Source organism: Amblyomma mixtum, chromosome 3 (genome assembly GCF_055824585.1).
Source record: "Amblyomma mixtum isolate Tamu chromosome 3, ASM5582458v1, whole genome shotgun sequence".
In the NCBI taxonomy this organism is placed as follows: Eukaryota; Metazoa; Arthropoda; class Arachnida; order Ixodida; family Ixodidae; genus Amblyomma; species Amblyomma mixtum.
The window spans coordinates 343,772,995-343,778,925 of NC_143014.1; the positions used below are offsets into that span (position 1 = coordinate 343,772,995).

Consider the following 5,931-nt stretch of genomic DNA (forward strand, 5'->3'; position numbering starts at 1 on the left):
AGGTTCGACTCATCAAACGACGGCACCGCACTGCTGACCTCATTATCGTTGTCGACCAGACATCCATAACACATATGCCCCGACGGATCGCTTAATTGGGAGCTGCTACCACTCTTGGATGAGAGCGCGCCCACCGGCAGCACACACCGGTAATCCTTCTTCTTTTGCGATTCCAGCACAGTAACAGCGGCGCGCAAGACCGCCCAGCAGCAGCACGAGAAAACAAGGGAAGCTCACGGCGGTGATCTCAGAAACCATGCAGCATGTCGGATAGGCTTTGGATTTGACGCGCTAGACCATGCCCACTCACGCACGCACGCACGCACGCACGCACGAATGTACCGACACGCATATTAATGCGTCCATGCGTCACAAATTTCTCAAGTTTTTAATGCTAATATGTGCACAAGAACTTAATTATTTTTGTAACGAAAGTTTCATTTGGTTTTAGTCCTTTGCTATCGCACTGCCCAAAAGCATAGAGCCCGAAAGAGACGACCTGGAGGAATGCCTGGAGGCGATGCCTTTCTAAACGGGCCGAAGGAAGCCGGAACTGGCCGAAGCGCTAGCCAACGAACGCAGCGTCTGGGGAGGGACAGCATGGCGGTCAGCGTTACTAGAGCGTTACTACGTTTGTCGTGGTCCTTTGTGGTGCCGAGGGCATGAACCATCGCTGGCATGAGCATTTGTCACTCTTCCGATATGTGATGTGCCGACAGCAGTGAAATTCGCTGGTGCGATGTACGAAAACGTGGTAAGGTGCTGAGTAAACCTGTGTTTATAGCGTGCGTCAGCGGGCTCGACGGATAGCGCGTCGTCCTTTGCGCGCCTTCACTGGAAACGCTATGCTGACGGTGGGGCTCATTTCCTCCATGGCGGAGCAGCTGGTGGGAGACCACTACCCGGGTGACATCTCGCATCTTGGGGGTAAGTTAATTTTCTTCGAACCTGTTCATTATTTCAAAGCCTTTGCGCACAACTGGCCACGTCAACACAGCTAGTACAGAGACGCGAAGACGCAGTGCCTATCGCGGCAGCACGCAGCGCTGAAAGGTTGTTTGCTGGCGGCACACGGGCATGAATGCGCGTGTAGTGTCAGTGGTCACACGGTCATGGTCAGTATGCCATGCAAATATGCACAGCTGATCCGATCGCGGGGTGCACGATATCGGCGCCGTACTGCCGCCGTACTGCCATTCATCTCTCGCCGAGAATGGAATATGTGCCCACCAATAGATCTTCGGCCCGGGCTTTACATTCTCGCCGCATGTTACGCTGTAATTGAAGTAACAGCGCTCGAGCAGTTTAACTACGTAGACTGCGATTCAGCTGTATGCGTTAGGATTGAGCTTCCTCCTCTTTCACTTGTATTTCACTTGTACTTTTATAAATTGTGTATTTAAGGTACGAAGCTGCATATGATCCAGCTGCCTTCGTACTTATAGCCGAGCCAGTGTAGTCGAGCCTTGAATAGCAGAACGGTGAGATAAAAACAAATTGCTCTGAAGTTTTCCGCCTCTATTTTGGCATTCGCTTTTTCATACTTTGGCTCGGAGCTGAAATGGTACAAACAACTGCAAAATGCACACAGGTGCCCTAGCTCCATTTGCCCTAAATCCCGAAGTTGCAGTGAAATTTAAGGGTAATTGAGCCTTTAATATGTACGAAGAATAAACTTGATTGTTTCATGATTATAACCAATAGCGCAAATAAGTCTGACTTTGACTTAAATATGCTGAGGTACCTCTCCAATACCTTATTTGATGTTAAAGGAAAAAGTGTGGTTTTTCTGCAATTGGCACTATTAATTCATCATACCTGTGAGAATGTGAAATCAGTGCTAATCATGCCAGATTTCAAATTGAGGGACGCATGCAGAATTTGAAGCAAACCAGCCTTCTACTGAAAATATCGTTCTGCTGTGGTCTGTTCTTTTGAATGGTGGCATGTATTGTAGAAACGATGCTGGATATCGATATGCAAGTGATGTCTCGTCTGAGGCTAGCTTGTGAATGACTGCCGTGGTTATGAATTTCTTGTTGCCTGGCCCACTTCGAAATGTGGTTAGACAGTTGTGTTCCATTCTGCGACCGGCTCCTTTTTGTGCCTTGCACTTTGCCTTACATGCTTGATTCTAGTCCATTTTTTGCACTGTGCTGCTGTTAAATGTGTCTTTTTACCTTGCAGCAATCTCCACATAGCTTTACCAGCAATGCCTCTTCCAAGCTCTCCAGTATGGCTGTGCCAGCCTTTCACTTGGTGCTAGGATGCCCAGCAAGCAAGCAGGCTTTTGAGGTAAGCACTGAAGACATCTTCCGACACAAGTAGCTTTTATTTTCCTAGTCCACTGCTACTTGTGTGACCCCTCGTTATGTTGATTTTCGCAAGTTAGGTTGCCTATTAAGGGCTCTCTTTTGTTTTTCACCTGCTGCTGTGGCCTACTGCATTGGTGTTCGGCTACTGAGCCCAAAGACGCGGGATTGAATTGTGGTGGCTTCGTTTCGACAAGGCGAAATGCATATTTGCTCGTGTGTTATGCAATGTCAGTGCATGTTAAAGAATCTTTGGTGGTCGAAATTTATGCACAGCCCTCCTCTATGAATGGAGCTATTGTTCAACTTTGAGGCATTAAAGGGACACTGATGGCAAGCTGAAGTTGACCTGTGATGATGAAGTTCCGCATCCTAACCACAAAGACGACACTTTTTCTGAAAGTGGAGCTTTATAAGCCAGAGAAAGCAAAACATACAATTTTCATCAGCACCGGCTTATTTCGGAAGTAAATTGCGATGCGCTGACTCCGTTTTTTTTTGGCACAGATTCCAGAGGCTAGGCTGAACTGCCATTCACCTCAGAACGGTTATCATGGAGTTCTTTGTGTAGACTTCATGAGTTCAAATCGAGTGGCGGGAAAATTTTTAAATGTAATTTTTGCGCCAATCATTGTGTTGATGGCCTTTGCGCTGCTGTTAAAACCGGGATAGCAGTATGGTATCCCATAAAACTAGGTTCAGGACTTGCAGGAAGTGGTTTATCACATTCCGCTAGCTTGTGCAAGAAACTACTTCAGGGATATGTGCAGGTGTCTTTAATGTGTTCCTGAGTGAGCACTAACTTGTTAGGGGGAAGGCAGCTTCTAATCTGGCACTACAGTGCCAATGTCGTGAGTGTAAATCATAAGATGACCCATCAGTGTGTACACCTGATTTCTGTGACACTTCAGTGGTGTATAGAAGTGGTAAACAAATCTGTAAGGTATTTGATGCATATCTCCAAGGCAACGGCTGTATGAGTAGCGAAGCCATTAGTAAATCTTCAACGGAAAGAATTTTCTCTTTTAGATGACGTGCTTGTATATCAGTGACAGTTATTTGTTGTCCTGCCTTTCGCTGGTGTGGGTCATGTGTGGCGCATCTTCATGCGAGCCTTCTTTTCCTTCACAAAAAATTCAATTGATAGTCCAACCTGTTTTCTTCTCTTTTCCTGTGTTGCATCTTTTGGCTGGTTTTAAATCTGTAACTGAGCTCAGACCATGATAATTACAGCCGGTAAACAGAGCTACTGAATGTGAGCTTGGCATACATGCGTACTGTATGTGTGAAAGTGCAGTTTACAATATTCAGAAATGCTTGATAGCCTTACAAGAATCTAAAATTTTGTTGGAATTCCTATTTGTTCTCTGTTCAAGTGTCGAGAGTTTTTCCGCTTCATTGTGGGATTAGAGCCACTTTGGTACTTAAGCTGAAATCTTTTTTTAGCCTTCATGTTTCTCACTTTTGGGACAGAAACTTGGAGGCTAATGAAGAGAGTTCAGCTTAAAAGAGTATAGACACCTAATCTTGGTGGCATGTTTTCTTCTCTATAATGGTGCGGAAGACACTACTATGCATGAATCACCATCTGGTATTCGCGTGAGACCGCTAAATAATTTATAATCAACTTTTTCTGCCATCCTGTTTCGGTGAACAATTTGGCTATGGCTATGACATCAAAGAGAGGTTATAGGTCACGTGAGGCGTGGGAAAACTTCACTTATAATCGCTGCTTCATCATTTTAATTCGCTACAGCGCTGACGCCAGCATTCCTTAAGAGCCAGAAGTACCAATTGTATTGCAGTTTTTCATGCCTCACGTGACCAATAACCTCGCTTTGACGTCACAGCCATCATTCAGCTGTTGAAACCGAAACAAATACAGCAGGAGAAAGAAATTTGATTATAAATTATTTAGCGGTCATAGGAGGATGCCATGTGGTAATCCGTGTATAATACTTTATGCCTTATTACAAAGAAAAAAACACGTGCCAAACGATAAGGACAGCAAAGTGAGCTATGGAAAGAAAAATGATAAGTCTAACATTAAGAGACCAAAAGGGGGCGGAGTGGGTGAGGGAACAAACGCGGGTTAATGACATGCTACTTGAAATTAAGAGGAAGAAACGGGCCTGGGCGGGGCTTGTAATGGGAAGACAACATAACCGCTGGTCCTTAAGGGCAATGGAGTGGATTCCAAGAGAAGTCAAGCGTAGCAGGGGGCGGCAGAAAGTTAGATGGGCGGATGAGATTAAGAAGTTTGCGGGGATATGGTGGCCACACCTAGCAAAGGACAGGGTTAATGTGGAGACATGGGTGAGTCCTTTGCCCTGCAGTGGGCCTAGTCAGGCTGATGATGATGGTATGTGTCGCACCTGCTGCTTCGTGCTATCAGCTGGCCCATGCTTGGCCGACCAGACTAGCCAAATTTGTGATGTGGGTTTTCTATTGCACCTGCATTTCTGTACACAGAGGACTTGAATGGTAGCAGGCGATGCTGTGCATGTGTTCACGCCACAGCACACATGACCCACACTGAAAGCTTCTCTGCCTTTAGTAAGACAGCTGCATCAGTCTGGGGCATAACGTATCCCAGTGCTAGAGTATGAGTAAATTGCTCTGGAATTTTAATCTGGTATCAGGTAGCATAGCGCAAAAGAAGGCTAGCGCGGCTGCCTAATAATCTCTTGGGCAGCTGTGTTGGATTTTCAGTGCCTGTTAGTGTAATCCGTGAAAGTTCACTGTAACCCATTCGTTTCGATGTAAATTAGGAAGTCCTTAGAGCCCTGTACTTTTTAATGATAATAACAAGGTAATGCAGTAATTCAATTGTACCTGTTCTCTTTCAACACAGTAAAGTGCTGCTGGGTCGAGATCACAGTTTTACTTTGTAGGTGTGCTCAGGCTGTCATCATCATCATCATCAGCAGCAGCAGCCTGACTACACCCACTGCAGGGCAAAGCCTCTCCCATGTCTCTCCAATTAACCCTGTCCTTTGCCACTTGCGGCCACTGTATCCCCACAAATTTCTTAATCTCATCCACCCACCATTTTTTCCTGTGTGTGTGTCTTTTCGCCATTCAGAAATTCTATCATACAAATGGATTGATGCACGTAGTGTCAGGTGCGTAATGTGATACCACCAGCTCACCCCAAGCTGTGCTCAGATTTGCCTCATTGCTGCAAGAGCAATAAGGCAGGCTTGAGGCTGAGTGGTGCAAAAACATGATTTTTCAAGAATGTCTCTGTGGAAATTGCAATTAATCATGTGAATTTGCTTTCATTTTAGGAGCTGCACACAAGCTGTGCGCCTTTCCATGCTGATCATGCTGGCCAGGTACGCTTATGGTTACATTACTAGGTTGTTTTCATAGGTTGTTTTTCTTTTCTGTGTGGTTTTAAAACATAAATTGTATAAGTATTTGGCCTGCCACAAAAGTATAGTGGTGCATTCAAGGCCAGTGTTAGAAAGGGATGTTTTGATTGCTGCAAGAACTTGAAGGCCCCTGTGTGGTCACTGTGGAAGGCCCCCTCCCTACTTAGGAATTGCTATTTGGGTTACTCAGTCATTTGGCAGAGGAATAGTGTATAGAGATAAGGGATGGAAGAATGCTTCCA

General features: G+C 45.5%; 1 long non-coding RNA gene across 1 annotated transcript; it reads left to right on the forward strand.

The window, feature by feature from the left end:
• The first annotated feature begins 627 nt into the window (after positions 1-627).
• LOC149356189 (uncharacterized) lies at positions 628-5,652 on the forward strand. The gene is made up of 3 exons (XR_016289796.1): positions 628-927; positions 2,188-2,295; positions 5,603-5,652. It is a non-coding gene; the product is annotated as an uncharacterized LOC149356189 (long non-coding RNA).
• The last annotated feature ends 279 nt before the right edge of the window (positions 5,653-5,931 follow it).